The 17,557-nt window shown below is 36.5% G+C and overlaps 1 protein-coding gene and 1 pseudogene across 3 annotated transcripts in view; both read left to right on the plus strand.

Annotated features, from left to right (window-relative positions):
* LRRTM4 (leucine rich repeat transmembrane neuronal 4) overlaps positions 1-17,557 on the plus strand; it is a 703,458-nt gene that overhangs the window by 276,598 nt on the left and 409,303 nt on the right. The window lies entirely within an intron of this gene.
* On the plus strand, positions 12,415-13,061 carry LOC119512741 (annotated as a pseudogene).

The following is a 17,557-nucleotide window of genomic DNA, read 5'->3' on the forward strand; positions in this document are numbered from 1 at the left end:
TTTCCTGAGTTCACTGAACACTTTCATTGGAGTTGCCAGTTTGCTGCCTGCCATATGGAATTCAAACTCTTGCATTCTGCCCTGTGGAATTTAGACTCATGCATCCCCACAGTTGTGTGAGACACTTTCATAAAATCTTACATTTACAGATATCTCTTGTTGGTTCTGTTTCCCTACAGAAGCCTAACCAGTACAACCCCCAAACAGAAAGTCAAGTTTGCCTTGACCACTTCTACCTCTAGTTTAAGTGAGGAGTAATTTGAAGCTAATTCCTAAAGTACAATTTGTTTTATTTGTACATTATCTTCAAATTAAAGTCCTGAGAAATAGATGTCATTCATTCTGTGATGTAGGCCAAGCCATTCTCAATTAATACAGTTAAATTTAGCTGCTAGAGAAATATTGCTATCACAGTTGGACCCCAAAATTATGGTGTTAAGAGTAAGCAGATTTGAGTAAATGGTATTCTCAACAGAAAGATGGAATAGCTAGCAATAGCTGTGCATCAAAATCACCTGAAGAATTTAAAAAAGAAAAATGAATGCCTAGGTACCAGTCCTGCACTATGCCCCCAAATTCTGATTCATTGGCCTATGATATGCCTTCTTTGTTTTTCAAAAACTTCCCCAAGAAATCCTGATGCATCCCTAAGTTTTAAAGCCTCTGAAATGTGTGCACCTTAACAAGTCTTATTCCTGTGCTCTGTCACATACTACCCTTTCAAATGGAGAGCACAAATATAGGGGATTAAGTTTTACCTGCTTAGGTAAACAAGCTATCTTAAAGAGAGAAATTGTAAGTAGACTGCCACTTATTACATATATATTTCTTAAAGTAGGCTTATTATTACCTCTTCTAAGAAACAAAGTCTTGGCCTTACCTACTATATTATCAGCCTTGCCAGTCTTGAGTTACTCTATGCACAGAATTATGAACTCTTTAAAAAAAATATTTGGGGTCTGTTTGCACCCAGGGCTACTCTGGCTTTCCAGTTTGTATAATAGCAATGGTGTAAGTCAGGTTTCACCTCACTGGTTGTCCAGGAAGATGACCAGTACATACTTGAGAGCCCAGCAATGCTCTACAGATCCTGTTTTTTAGTGTACCCAAGTCTTAGTTGCATTGTGGGAGGGCTTTGTCAAGCATCATAGTCCTCAGCTTTTCTATAAGGAGTAGAAGTCTTCCCTCCTGAATCTTCTAGCTCCAGCAGTCAGCATGCAGCACAGCAAGAAAAAGGACCAGGAATCAAATGATGTATGGGGAGGAGAGGGATATTACAGTTGGCCCGTAGTTTGTTGATGTTGCCATTAGAAACAATCATTCGAGTAAAAAATAATGTTAAATATATAACAAAATTCTTAAACTTTTACTAATTAAGACAATATGATCAGTTAAAATCTGTGGGACTTTATAATCGTTCAGCAGTGACAATTAACATCCATCATTCTGTAGGAACTGGAAGGGTCAAAGTTCAATTAAACTTTAAAAGGAAAGTCTGGCTGTTTATCAGGTTTCTGAAGCAGGTCTCTATTCTAACGAATTGAAAGTGTCCCTTAACCTCTTCAAATGAAAATGATAGGAACTAAGCCTCCAAGTTTCACCTCAAAAGTGAGACTTTGATGCTTTTTTTGCTCAAAGTATGATGGAACAAGCCAATTTGTGTTTAATGAGGAAATATCAAGAATAGTAAAGGAGAAAAAAAAATAAGTCATAATTCTACTCATTAAAGATATAGTATTAGGCTACCTCCTAATTAGCCCATGACATTTTCTTTAAGGCGAGTGATGTATCTAGACATTAAGTGTCCAATTGTACCATGTAACTCTGAAGTGTATTTTTGGGACATGCTATTCTTCTCATTAATGAAGCATCTAAAACACCTTTCTACTTGGTGAAGGCCACAGGTTTGAAGGGTGACTGCTTTTTCCCTGACCTCATTTCCTTCAAAACCGTCATCTATAACCACTCTTCCTTTCTTTCTTCCTTCCTAGAATTTTTTTTTTTTTTTTTTTTTTGGTCTTGAAATGTGTCTTTTGACCATAATATAACTAATTTTAGTTGAAATTCTGACGTTCATATTGTTGCATTAAGGAATGATGCTTAGCTTATGTTAATTCATAATCAAAGTAGTGGCCATCCAAAATTGACTCCCTTAAGCCATATATGGAAAGTGTGTATATCATTATCAGCTTATTAAAAGGAGACATTTGTAAAGTTCATAGGCATAGCATGAGTCAATTAAAATTATACGGGAATTTTGATTTTATTTAATCCAAAGAAACAGACTCTAAATTTTTCAGTAATGGAAAAGACTATGATGATACCTCACATAAAACTATGTCACTGGATTAAAGATGAAAGAATGACTCTCTGGGATGCTGAATGCCACAACATCTGTTTAATTGAAGGAAGGGCTATATACTGATAGAATTATAAACAGCTCTTTTTCAGAGAGAAGAGTTAACAGATGGCTGGAGATGATTGTCCATATATGCAAATTAACAATGATAAAAAGAGTTATGTAGAAATTAGCAATCTTGCCATTTACCACTTTTTAGTATTGTACTTAAGTGGAGGTTTAATAATGCAAGCATTGCATGCAATACAAGTAACTATGAACTCAATAAATTAAATCTTCTTGTAGATCTTATTATTTCTACTGAAAATGTCAGAGAAATTTAGCATTTTGTAACCAATTTAAGGAGGCCACAGTAAGTTCTGCCATTGTACATAATAAATGTCATTGCACTGAAAACATAAAGTAATAAAATAACAATAGGCTTATTTAGTGTAGACCTGCTGTGCATCTAAAATGGAGCTAAGCATTAAATACAGTATTTTGTTTAATAAAACTAACAATTCTGCAAAGAAATATCATTCCTGTTTTAAAAATAACCAAAGACAATTAATAAGGAATAGGCAGAATTAGGATGTTCCCAAGCTACAACTTTGTCCCATGCATCCTTTTTATGGGTTCCGGTTTCTGTCACCTCACTCACATATTGGAATTATATTGTGATGTCACCTCTACATCAGATCATTAGCACTTAAGTAAGGTGGAAATTTAGTGAATTCTTTATTGGTAGATCAAAGTAAGGTCTTTGCTTCAGCTCAGTGTATATGCTCAATGTGGAATCTTGGACAACCCCAAGGAAAATTCTGAGTACCTACATTTCAGTTTGCTCTTGAGTTCAGGCTACAGCCTTTTATTTCAAGGGTTAGATGGCTGATTGCCATTTGGTTCCACATTCTGTATCTCCTCTATATCTACCCTACTGTTGGGATATATGAAGTGAACCACTCTTCTCCCTGCTGAGTCTCATCAAACGAAGGATCGATCACACCTTCCCAAGGATCCCTGTGTCTTTTTAGCATCTGTGAACTGAAGTGTGTCTGTAATATCCTGGATGATAAAAGAAGAAGAGGAAAGAGACTTCTTTAGCTCACCTTATTCCGGTAGCCCCATGGGGGTTCCAAGTTGTCTGCAGTTGAGCGTTCACAGACCTCTGCACCACCAGAAAAGCACAGAGTCACAAAGAAGTCTTTTCTTTTGCCATTGGAAAATAATGTGGGGCCTGTTTAAAAATCCCTGTGTAATATAATGATGACAACTAACAGTAGTGAAAATGTACTGTGTGCGGGGTGCTGTCGTATGTGCTTTAAATGCATTAACTCCTTTGGTCTTGATGTCAATTCTATGAGATAGGTGCTGTTATAATCATGCCCATTTTATAGATAAGGAAAACTAGATGAAGCCAAGATTGGTTAAACAGCATAATCAGCTGACATACTTATCGAGTTCAGGAACTGGTCCAGAGTTCCTTCTTTTGACCATTAGACTGCATTGACTCAATATGACAACTTGCTGATCTGTTTAATCCTGCCCCTTGCTCTCAAATTGGCTATGTTCCCAGTTATTTGACAAGAGAATACTTTCCTACCTGTTATGCTGAAGTTGATGTTGATAGTATTTATAGCAAAATGAAAATTGTATTTAAGAATGTAATTCCTGACAGAATAATCTACCAGGGTTTCTTGTTTCCTGGTACCATGTGGAGGTGTCAGCTGGTGTTGAAGAGAGTTTCTATGCCATTAACTCAGAACAATTAACCTAACTTTGATTAGTAGATCAATTTGAAATCTTGAAACAAAAATATGACAGAAGAGAATCTTCAAATAGATATATATTCTGTATTTTTAATGAAGTACAATAAAGTTCATTATGTGAGCAGTGGGTACAAAGATATTGGATTGCATGCCTGGAATCTACAGCTTATTCCTAAAATGTTTCATCTCTAAGTGGGTAAAATACATACAAAGACTTTTTATTTTAACCAAGAAAGATCATCTCAAGCAATTGTACTAGAAGTAAATGATACCTGATATATATACTAACTACCTAACAGTGTTTGTACCAGAAAGAAAGCATGGTATAAAGTGAGGAGCAGATGCTTTGAAAATGAAGATGCAGACTGGGTTTCTCAACCAAATGCTATAAAGTATTATTTGATGTACAGAAGTTTGCTTAAATATCTGCACCTCCATTTTTCTCATCTGTAAAATAGGAATACACATACTTATCACATGAGTTAATGATCAGGTTTGCATAAAGATAATATAAACCATTTAGAATGTGTTTATTAATAGTTTCACATATTCCAAGGTGGATTTACATTTTCACAGGACCTCTGCTGTCTCACTGTATTAGTATTATAATAATTATTCTTTTAAGTAATTTACCTGAAATGATATTTTTATTTCTAAATATTATAAACCTACGCATGTCATTTTGTCACGTCAGAATGCACTGTGGGGTTTTTTCCCTGTACCTTTAGGTCATCCCATACATCTATGCATTTTGGTGTATATGTGTAACAAGTAAAAAATGAGCTACATTTCATTAACTCTGAAATTCCTTGCTATATGCCTAGCACTGGATCAGGTGTCATTGGAACTAACAGACATATTACAGATTGTCTCTGTTCACAAAAAGCATATCATTAAGTGGGGAGGAAATATTCATGGAGAATTAACAAATATGTTAGTACACAGAGCATTTTACTTGCATGGGAGAACTGTGGAATAGAGCTGAATACAGTAATGTAAGACTTACATTTCATTCATGTTACAATTAATATAAGATAAAGAGCAGTGGAAAATATGAATTATCTAGAGCATATAAGGAAGATTTAATGTAGAAATCTTCTTTACTAATTTTTAAGATGTCACTAGACATGGCTATGTGAATGGAGTCTTTCTGACAGCTTCACTGCCATTAATTTGGCCATGGTTAGTTCAAAATAAATTCCTTCACCCCACCCTTCTTTGCTGAAAAGACTACTGGTAGAGTAATAATGACCCTTGTGATAATAATTATTGGAAGCAGTAAGAAATATATACCTTTAGATTACTGAATAAGGATAATGATTATTTGAATTTCTTTAAGGTACAATTTTTCTCAGAATTAGAGTAATGGTTGGATTGAAGGTTTTGCCCATCGCTTGCCTGTTTGCTCCCCAATCCATTTCCCTTGCTCTGCTCTCTTGTCCAGTGGTTTCCTGTTAGTTTCAATTAATGCAGCCACTGGTAGCAGATTAAGGGCAGGAGAAAAAGAGAAGCAGAATATTTCTCTCCCTCTGTTTGGTGATGGTTCAGCCAGTATCTGCTTCTCCTTTGTGACTCAGCTCGTTAGGCATCCCTGTCTCATCATTCCAGCTCCCACATAGTGACCCTGGCACTGCGGTTCTGGGGACAATATCCTTTCTTTGTCTCTCCAGTCCTAGTGCTAAGGATACTTTCTGTGGGTTGCCTCAGCTTCTTTAGTATTCAGCTTTTTCGATAACTCTTTGTCTGGTTGTCCGTACTGAATTATTTTATGGAATTGGTTGCATTCTCATTTAGTGGCTTGACTTTCAGTACTACAGGGGCTCACTGGGATTTTTTCTGATGGAGTCATTCATGTAGGGTAAATGCATTTTCACACCCATTCCGCTTTCCAGGTAGTGAGCCGGCTGCCCCATTTGTCGTGCCATTTGTCAGCAGAGTTTCCTATACCTACCTGAGGGTATAGACTCTTGGCCCTATTCTCTCCGTGCTCCACATGTATCCCACTTGTGACTAATTCAGAATTCACAGATCTGGTGATTACAGTTAACATGCCTGATAGAAGAAGGTAATTCTTCAGTTTAAGAAAATGATTGGCTGAATTTCCTCAGGTAGAACCTCTAAGCAAGTTCTCAATTTCTGTTGTAACTTCAAAGACTTATTGTTAGACATTGAAAATGGAGAAAACATAAAATTAGGAGTCAGACTGAAAATGATTAGTTTTATTTGCCAGGAACTGGCTGAGTGACCTAGAGTTATGGGGAGAGAGAGAGCTAAAAGTTGAGGAAAGGAAGGACACTGAATAGAAAGGACATGCACAATTATTCATGAATATGATCAAAAAGCTATGTTCTTCATCAGAGTGGTAAAATTATAGGAGATAACCTTCTTCATAGCTTATACTATTTTAAATTTTGTTCTGTGCCTTTACATGTTAAATTTAAAAACTTATTATAAAAGATTCCATTCTTTCCGGATGTTAGCTAACTAAAAGAAAGCTTTATGAGGATAGAAGGAAAGAAATCCTGGGAAAGAGAGACCTTATGGAACCACAGACTTTTCCAGAAAAAGCAAGACTGGACAGGTTTTGAGTTATTGTGAGATAAGAAGAAATGACTATTACTAATGAAGGTGGGAAAAAAAAACAAAAAAAAAACAAAAAACAAAAACAGAATAAAGCCCAGAGGTGATAAGGGATAAGCTAAAGTTATTTTGCTTATGGTCCCTCCTTCAATCCATTGGCATGTTAGAAACCCTTAGCAGCAGCACTAGTGATTCTCTCTGTATGTAAAATATAACTTGGTTTATTTTAATGGATTCATATAATCTCTGACACATCTTAGTGAAAATTTTAATGCTCAGAAAAGCTGGAGAGATAGCTATATTATTGTATTCTGGGTCTAGACAAAAATTTTTGAAACTAGGAGTCAAAGAGCAACTCTCTAGAGAAGCAAGAATTGTAGAATATAAAGTAGACTTAATAGGGCTTTACGTTTGTGTCCAGCTGAGTTACTATCATTCAAAACACTCAAAAGCTGTTTTTACCATGTTCAGAGTATCTCCTAATGGCTTTTTCCAGATAAAAGTATTTTCAATGTATGATTATTGAGGCCAGGGCATTGTTTCAATGTAATTGCCTTTTGTTGACTTCCACAAAATGGCATAAGACGATTACAAAATACATTTCATTAGAACCCTTTAAAAAAAAAAGATAAATTCAATGCAGGTAAATGGCCAGACTGAAAGCAAGTTTGAGTGTTCCAACAAATGAGCAAAATATACACTGTGCCATTGTCGTTAATTCCTAGCTCTAAAATATCATCTATGATTCAAAGGACATTGACCCCACCATTGCAAGAAGAAAAACGATTGCAATGCTTGTGCATTTGCAGTTTGTCATGTACTAAATAGGCTAGTTTTATCCATGCATATAAAAGCCACTCAAATGTACTACTTTTCTCAGAGTGCCAACTAAATACTAACACTGTGGTAGATATGGCTAAACATTAAAATCATCTGGGGAACTTTCCCAAAATATTGCTGCCTACTCCCTACTTCCCAGGAATTCTGATTCAGTATTCTGTGGTGAAAACTGAACATCAATAGATTGCAAACAACTAACTGGGTTGGGAATTCTTCCATAGATACACCAAAAATAAATGAATAAATAAATAAATAAATAAATAATAAGGCAAGATTTCTGTTCCTTGAATGAGCTTACAGTCTTGATAATTTGATGATCAAAACATTCAAACTCATAAACACTTATATCCTATAGGAAATTGAAATGGAAGGAGTTTTATGAAAAGAAACAGCTGGTGATGGAGGCATGTTGGGTATTCTAGTCAAGTGGGAGGGGGTGGGGAAGCCTGAATGGAGGGAAAAGTCTTAATGAAGAGGTTAATTGTGAGGTGAAATCTCACAAGGAGGAATGGCATGTTTATAAGTAGTTAACAATGAATCTCAGAATCATTGACAGTTCTAATACATGGCAGTGTGTTTAGAATTCTGACTTATTTTATTCATCTGCATGGTAAAAATAGTTAACTGTGTTAATTCATCCCCAAAATTCAATTATTATATATATATATATTGTAATGAGAATATAGCTATTTTTCTACCTCCCATCAAGACTTCTAGGCCCCTGACCGCTGCATTTTCTAGCAAACTATTAATTTGCTTATGGCTTCATTTTCTAGTCTAGACTTCTGGTATCCTTCTTTCCACAGGGGGAATCACTAGCAATCATCCTTTCTCCCAAATCCCCCAGCTGAACTCCCTCTCCCCTTCCAGATAGCTACTGTGGTGGATTGAGTCGTGTACCCCAGTTTGGACATGTTCTTGGTCTTGGTCTACATTCAAGCCCTGCTCAAACTTTACCTCTTTAGGGGAGGTTCCATTGATTTAGATTCCTTTGCTTTGGGATGAGTCCTTATACCACCAAGTTTCCATATATAACATATAATTGTTGATTTAATTGTTCGCTTTCCCCATTATGTTCTATATGCTTTAAATGAAGGTAGGTGTGGACCCATTGTAAACAAGAGCTCTTCAAGATGTCGCTTCAGTTAAGGTGTGGCCCCAATGAATCAAGTTGGGCTTTAATACAGATTACTGGAGTCCTTTATATAGAGAGTGAAAGTCAGAGAGAGAGGCCAGGAGAGAATGTCATATGCACTGCCATGTGAAAGAAAGCCAAGCACCAAGAATTGCAGGCAGCCAGCCCCAGAATGCCACAGTCTTCTGGTAGAAAGTATTGCCTTGGGAACACTTCCAATTTTGGACTTCTCTTAGTCTCAAAAACATGAGCCAATGAATTCCCATTTTTAAGCCAATCCATTGTATGTTATCTGTTTTAGCAGTTGGGAAACTAAAACATTTTCTCTCATACCTTTTGAGACAATTGTGGTCATCCCAACTCCTGTTGCAACAACTGAACAACATCTCCACCTGCAACCTTTCTTCTTTTCTGACTGAGTGAATGGAAGTAGTCTTCTACTTGCAATCTTTGCATTTGTTCTAGATCCCCACTCTTGCCTGCCTCATCATGTAATAAAACTAAATCTTTCTTCATATAATTAATCCTGTTTATCTCCCAAAGCCCTGTTCAAACTTTACTTCTTTATGAGAGGTTCCATTGATTTAGATTCCATTGTTTTGGGGTAGGTCCTTATACCACAATGTTCCCATATATAACATATAATTGTTGATTTGATTGTTTGCTTTCCCCATTATGTTCTATATGCTTTAAATGAAGTGGCCAAGCTGCATTCAACTTTTGGCAACCAGTACCTAGCATGGAACAGAATCTACACAACACTTCATTCCAGAGAGGAAAAAATAGAAAATGATCTATTTTAAATAACTCATAGAACTTATACAATATGGCTTATTTATGATCTGTAAATATTAAGGAAACCTAGAGAATGCTAATGTCTCCACATCACCCAGAATTGTCAGTGATTGTATAGGCATTAAGATATTGAGGAGATTGGTTTGTGAAGCTTTGCATGAATTTATAACAAATGGCCAAATGCTGTGAGCTCAGCTTGGCAGGGGACAATATGTCATAGCCAGGTTGAGAGTCAGCATCAATTAAAACCTCACCCTGATAACACACTACAAGGAGAACAGAAGGTAATAGAGAAATGTAATAAAATCAGGAAGCCTGAAATTTTCATTTTCTTCAATCTGTATTTCAATGGATTGAAACAAAGGAAAAAAGGAAAAGTCATGTTTTTCACAAATGTCTCAGGCTCTGAAGGAACATCATGCATGTATAACCCATTTGCTTGTGTGGGGTGATCTGAGTAGTGGTGATATATTAGCCGGCATTCTCTTAGGAAGATTTTCTATAGTTTGATACTTTTTGGTCCCAGTTTAAATTAGCTGTCTTTGATAGGAAACCATCAAATTTAAGGCTGTTTTTATTGTTTTGTCAACAAAAATGTTTTGGGAATGTTGGAGAATGAAAGAACAGTTGGACTGAAATATTAAGCCAGGATTTTGAAATCACTGTGTAATATTGAAAAAGAGGCAAAATCTCTAAACACATCATTAATAATGATGTCTGAAATTTATATATAATGAGTTCATTCAGCATTCATAACAGTATGGCAGTATTCTCCTCATGATGGTCACATTTAAAAATTTTTAAACATTTTATTTTGAAATGCCTTCAAAATTCAGGAAAAAATAATACAAACCCATACAAAAAACTCCAACATACTTCTATCCCCTCAGATACCCAGATTGGTCAATGTTAACATTTTGCTACATATGCCAGATCCTTCTATGCCTCCATCAATCAATCCATGTATTAATTTATCTATCAATCTGTTTTCTGAACACTTGAATATAAGTTGTATATATCATGCTCTTTGATAACTTAATACTGCCATGCACATTTCTCAAGAACAAGGACATTCATTTATGTATCCACCTTAAGTGCAGTTATCAAATTCTAGAAATTTAACATTGATATAAAGCTTACAGTCTATATTCTAATTTTTTCATATGTTCCCATAATGTCTTTTTGAGTCTTCTCCCCTCCCTCATTACAAAATTTCCAGGATCATGTATTGCCTTTAATTGTCATTGTCTCTTTAGTTGCTCTTTTTTTTTTTTATTGTGGGAACATACATACAACATAAACTTTCCTGACTCCCAAGAATACCATTCAGTGGGACTAATTACATTCACTATGTTGCTGTACCCTCACCACCATCCATTACCAAAATTTTCCCATTTCCCCCAAACAGAAACCCAACACCTGTTACACTAACTCCTCATTTCCCTCCCCACCCCTTCCCCAGCAAACTGTTCTTTAATTAATGTCTCTGTGAGCTTGCATATTCTCCAACATTTTATTTTTAGTTATCATGGGGCTTAAATTTAATATCCTAAATCTGTAACAATCTCATTTGTTTTGATACCAACTTAACTTAATAATATATACCAACTATATTTCCAGACCCATCCATCCCCCTGCCTTTATAGAGTTCCCATAAAAATTACATTTATACATTGATTCCCAAACCACCGAGTTTTCATCACATTTTATGCAATTGCCTTATATATCCTTTAGGGAGTAAAACGTGGAGTTAAAAACTAAAAATACAATAATACTGAAATTTATATTTACTTTTTGTGAAGATGTTTATTTCTTCAATAACTTTGATCTATTTTCTATTGTCCATTCCTGTCAACCTGCAGAACTCCCTTTACCATCTCTTGTAGGACCAGTCTGCAGGTGAAAAACTCTCTTAGTTTCTGTTTATCTGGCAATGTACTTAACATGTCCCTCAGATTTGAAAGACACTTTTGCCCAGTATAGAATGTTTGACTGGCAGTATTTTACTTTCAGCACTTAAATGTGTCATACCACTGCCCTCTTGCTTCCATCATTTCTGTTGAGACATCGGCACTTAATCTTATTGAGATAGCTCCAGTCTAAAGCATAGGGGCCTGCCTTATCTTTTCTGTGCATTCATCTTATCTTAGGTATACATGTGGCCCTGGGAAATTTCCCCTTTGATGTAGATATTGAATGTCACCCTGCAGTATATATCCTATATCCAGCAATCCCATATCCAAGCACCTCTTTACTGCTTTCCCACAGCTTTCTGTAGGAGAGCTCATTAAGTTGCCTTGTACATGCAGGGCAATTCTGGGATGGTGAGTTTCTCAGGCCACCACCAAACTTTTAGTGACAGAAATACATGATCCTGGTATGTGCCTGAGGTTATTCTGCTTCCTCCAGAACCCATATGAGAGATTCACACTGGGAGTGTGGGCTGGCTCAGCACCAAGCCAGTGATGGATGGAGGAGGGGCCAGCCAGGGTAACACAAGATCCTATAACTTTTAAGTAGACTTTTATTTGACTTGTCACTTTCCCTGTTAATGCTGCCCTTTGATTATTTTTCTAGAACTTTGATAAAGATGTTTCTTACCATGGTTATTTTTTATAACTGACATCTGCTGAAAAAGCCCCATGGATTTCCACTGGAATCAGAATAGTATCCAAATGGCCTAGCCCACAAAACTGGAAGGGTTTGGAGCTTTGTGGTAGATTAAATAAAGTCTCCCTCAAAAGGCATTTTCTTCATAGCATTTGCATTCCTGTGGGTGTGAATTTATTTGTAAATAGGATCTTTTGAAGATATTTTTATCAGTTAAAATATAGGCAGGGTGGGGCTTAGTCCGTTTTACTGGAGGCCTTATAAAGAGAAGAAACCAAGGCCAGGAGATAGAGAAAGCCAAAGGGAGGAGCAAGAATACAGAAGTCATTTGGAGTCACGGCACTGGGATGGTGGCTGGAGGGTTCAGGAACCACCGTGAGCGACTTGAGCCAGACGTCAACTCTGACAACACCATGAAGTCATTCCTGGAAAAGATCCAGAGCCAGCATTACAGCGGTGGTTCTGCGAGGACCAGTTTGAAGAGGAATTTGAAAAGATCCCCCTTATTTATGAAGAAAACACCATCAGAAATTGATCCCCAAGAGAATTCCTGACTTGGCTTGCCTCCAGTCAATTGTTTTTGATGATGAGCAATCTCCAGAAGAACAGGCCAAGACATATAAAGATGAGGGTAACTATTACTTTAAAGAAAAAGACTACAAGAAAGCAGTGATTTCATACACTGCAGGATTAAAGAATAAATTTGCAGACTCTGATTTGATTTATTTTATACAAACCAGGCAGCAGTGCAATACTAATGGGACAATTTTTATTCTTCTCTCAATGATGTGATGGCTGCCAGAAAGCTGAAACTGCGCCACCTCAAACCAGTAGAAAAAGGTTCCTTATGCCTTCTGGAAATGAAAACTATGTGGAGGCTGTGAGCTGGTATGATGGGGGGCTGCAGATAGATGCCAAAGAAAAGAAGCTTCTGGACAACAGGTCTAAAGCAGACAAACAGAAGGCATCACAAAAATCCTCAACAAAATACTAGCAAACTGAGTCCAGCAGCATATTAAAAGAATTATAAACCATGATCAAGTGGGATTTATCTCTGGTATGCAGGGTTGGTTCAACATAAGAAAATCAATTAATGTAATACACTACATTAACAGAATGAAGGAAAAAAATCACATGGTCATCTCAATTGATGCAGAAAAGGCATTTGACAAAATACAGGTCCCTTTCTTGATAAAAACACTTAAAACACTAGAAATAGAAGGAAACGTCCACAAGAGGATTACGGGCGTATATGAAAAGCCCACAGCTAACATCCTACTCAATGGTGAGAGTCGGAAAGCTTTCCTTCTGAGATCAGGAAAAAGACAAGCATGCCCACTGTCACTACTGTTATTCAACATTGTACTAGAAGTTCTAACCAGAGCAGTTAAGCATGAAAAATAAATAAAAGGCATCAAATTTGAAGAAGAAGAAGTAAGAGTTTCCCTATTTGCAGATGATTTGGTCTTATATACAGATAACCCTGAAAAATAAACAACAAAGCTCCTAGAGCTAATAAATGAATTCAGCAATGTGGTGGGGTCCAAAATCAGCATCCAAAAGTCAGTATTGGTTTCTATACATAATGAACAATTAGAAGAAGAACTCAAGAAAAAAAAAAAAATACATTCACAATAGAAACTAAAAGAAAAAAAAATCTAGGAATAAATCTAACCAAGAATTAAAGGACTTGTTCACAGAAAACTACAAAGCATTGCTAAAAAAAATTAAAGTAGATCTAAGTAAATGGAAGGATATTCTGTGTTCATGGATTGGAAGATTAAATATTGTTAAAATATCAATACTACCCAAAGCAGCTTATAAATTCAATGTAATCTGAATCAAAATTCCAACAACCTTCTTTGAAGAAATGGAAAAGTCAATCATCAAATTTACATGGAAGGGTAAAGGGCCCTGAGTAGCTAAAGCCATCTTGAGAAAGAAAAAAGAAGTTGGAGGACTCACACTTCCCAATCTCAAAACTTACTACAAAGCCACAGTAACCAAAATAGCATGGTACTAGCACAAAAACAGACATATAGACCAATGGAATAGAATCGAGAGCTCAGAAATCAACTCGTATATTTATGGCAAACTGATTTTTGACAAGGTGGCAAAGATCATTCAATTGGGAAAGAATACTCTCTTCAACACATGGTGCTGGGAAAGCTGGATATCCACTTGCTAAAACAAAAGAAGAATCCCCTACCTTACATCATATACAAAAATCATCTCAAAATGGATCAAAGACCTTAATATAAGGCCTAGGAACCATCTTGAGGATCATGTGTTAGGCAATGGCTTCTTAGGCTTTACACTCAAAGCACAGGGAACAAAAGAAAAAAAAAAAAAAAAAGTAGACAAATGGGACACTAGGAATAGAAGGAAACTTCCTCAACAGGATTAAGGGCATATATGAAAAGCCCACAGCTAGCATTCTACTTAATGATGAAAGACTGAAAGCTTTCCCTCTGAGATCAGGAACAAAATTTAAAACTTTCTTTCATCAAAGAACTTCGAATAAAATAAAATGACAACCTACACAATAGGGGAAAATATTTGGAAACCACAAATTCATTAAAGGGTTAATTATCCAGAATATATAAAAAATCCTTCAACTTAACAACAAAAAGACAAGCAACCCAGTTAAAAAATTAGCAAAAGACTTGAACAGACATCACTCCAAAGAGGATATACAAATGGCCAAAAAGCACACGAAAAGATGCTCAACATCATTAGCCAGTAGAGAAAAGCAAATCAAAACCACAATGAGATACCATTTCACACCCATTAGAATGGCTGCTATTAAAAAACAAACAAAAACAACAGAAAATAAGAAATGTTGGAGAGGATATGGAGAAATAGGTACATCATTCATTGCTGTTGGCAATGTAAAATGGTACAGCCACAGTGGAAGACAGTTGGGCAGTTCCCTCAGAAAGCTGAGTATGGAACTACAACATGACCTGGCAATCCCACTACTAGGGATATATACCCAAAAGAATGGAAAGCAGGGACTTGAACAGATGTCTCCACACCAGTGTTCATAGTGGCGTTATTAAAAATTGCCAAAAGATAGAAGCAACCCAAGTATCCCATCAACCAATGAATTGACAAATAAAATGTGGGTTGTGTGTGTGTGTGTGTGTGTTTGTGTATATATATATTATAAATATATGTATAATAGAATATTATTCATCTATAAAAAAGGAATGAGGTTTTGATATATATGACACCAGAGATCACCCTTGAAGACATCATGTTGAGTGAAATAAGCCAGACACAAAAGGACAAATATTGTGTGATCTCACCGTTTTGAAACAATTAGGATTAGCAAACTCAGAATCAGAATCTAGAATATAGGTTACCAGCAGAATAGGTGGGGATAGGGAATGGGAATTTAAGGCTTAAAATATGTAGGGTTCCTATTTGGAATGATGGAAATATTTTGCTAATGGATGTTGGTGATGGTAGCATAACATTGTGAGCACAATTAACAGCACTGAAATATGTATCTGAATTTTATTAAAATGAAGAATGTTAGATTGCATATATGGTAACAGAATAAAAAAAAACAAAAAAAAAAACTTAAATCCATGGAACTACACTACACAAACATTGACCCCTAAGTTAAACCATGGACTTTAATTAATAGTACAATTATGAAAATGTGCTATCATCAAAGGCAACAAATAATCCACACCAATGCAAGGTGTTGTTGGTGGTGTGGCATGTATTTTATTCATGATTGTTCTGTAAACCCACGACTTCTCTAATAAAAGGTCCCAATCTTCAAAAAAAAAGTCATTTGGAATCTGGAAGAGCAGACACAAAGAGAGATTGCCTTGTGAGGGGATGTGAGATGCAAGACAAGTGACCCCAAGGATTATAGCAAGCCAGCACCAAAATGTTATAGACTTTGCAGAGAAGGCATTGTCTTGCTAGTGCCTAGATTTTGAACTTCTAGGCTCCCAAACAGTGATCCAATAAATTCTTGTTGTTTAAGCCAACCCATTGTGTGGTGTGTGTCACGTTAGCCTGGCAAACTGAGTCAGCTCTCCTCCTCCTCTGCCCTCATCTCACCACTCTCCCTCTTCTTCTTTATGCCCCAATCTCACTGGCTCTTCTGGTTCTCTGAATATCTCACACACATCCCCATCTGCGAGTCTTTGCCCACACTGTTTCTTTTGCCTGGAATGATGTCTACAGAGCTTTGCTAACTACTTGCTATTGTTCATATATCAAATAAAACATCATTTCCTCAAAGAGGCAGTTCATGACCATTAAGTCTAACACAGCCCTGTTACCTCTCAGAATTCTTCATCCCATTAGCAAATATTATTTTTCTCCATGATATTTTTCACTTTCTGATACCTTATTTTGCTTGTTGTTGTTGTTGTTCTAGTTGTTGTTTGTTTGTTTTCTCCCTTCCTCTCTTGAATATAATCTCCAAGAAAACAAAGGACCATATATACCATGTGAATGAATAATTGAGTTTTTTTAACATGCTGCATATATGTGTTGAGCTAATCCAGAACTGGAAAATGTTCACATTCTTCTAATGGAGAAGTAATTACCCTTTTGATTTGCAAACATGGAAATCTGTTCAGGTCTCAATGTCTGAAACTGGCCTTATGAGTTCCAGGTCATTTCAGATGATGGCCTCTTATACTTGTCATTTGGCTTTAGTTCTGGTCTAGGGTTGCTATATTTACTTATTCTATGACCTAGAAAGAGGGAAAATGCACTGCATTTCAAATTGCTAAACCAAAGAGCAGCACTGCTTTGACTTTTAAATTTCTTACAAATACCTTGGTAGAATAACATATTTCTTTAGTTTAACCATAAAGTTGAATCTCCTGAGCATAAATCCCCCAACAGCGGGGTATTACCATGCACTGACTGTACAAAAACATGCCTCTCCTCTGAAGACTACCCATTGCTTCTGAAACAAATTTCTATACCTGACTCTCTCTTCTATAAGTTCACTAGAACTTAAAAGGCTTTGTCATCAGAGTAAAGCCATCGGTCTTTTTGCTAAGCCATCACTCTGGATCTCCATCCAAGAAACAAACAATTATTTTAGTTGTCCGCCTTGACCCAATTTTTAGTTTCTGCATCCCTTCTCATCCTCACAGTAGCAGTGGTTTCCTAGAGCCCTACCTGGAAAGTAGGCCCATTGCAACATTCCCATACCAATCTTGACCTAAGGCCATGGGAGTAGGCAAGCCCTCTGTCCACTGGTACTCAAATTGCAGTTACATGTGCTTCTCTTCTAACAGTGACAGTGGGACCCAGTTCTTGAAATCACATTTTTTTCCATTGTTTACCATTTCCTGTCCACCCCCCTTTAGCATTTGCCTGAGCTCTTGTTATTGCAGTTGAATAATCTTTCCATTCTTTTCCTGATAATCCTTGCAATGGAGACCTACATTTGCCTTGCCAGCCACTCTCCCAGCACCTTGAAGACAGCTTGGTGAAAATCAATAC

The sequence above is a fragment of the Choloepus didactylus genome, chromosome 17, assembly GCF_015220235.1.
Source record: "Choloepus didactylus isolate mChoDid1 chromosome 17, mChoDid1.pri, whole genome shotgun sequence".
Lineage (NCBI taxonomy): Eukaryota > Metazoa > Chordata > Mammalia > Pilosa > Megalonychidae > Choloepus > Choloepus didactylus.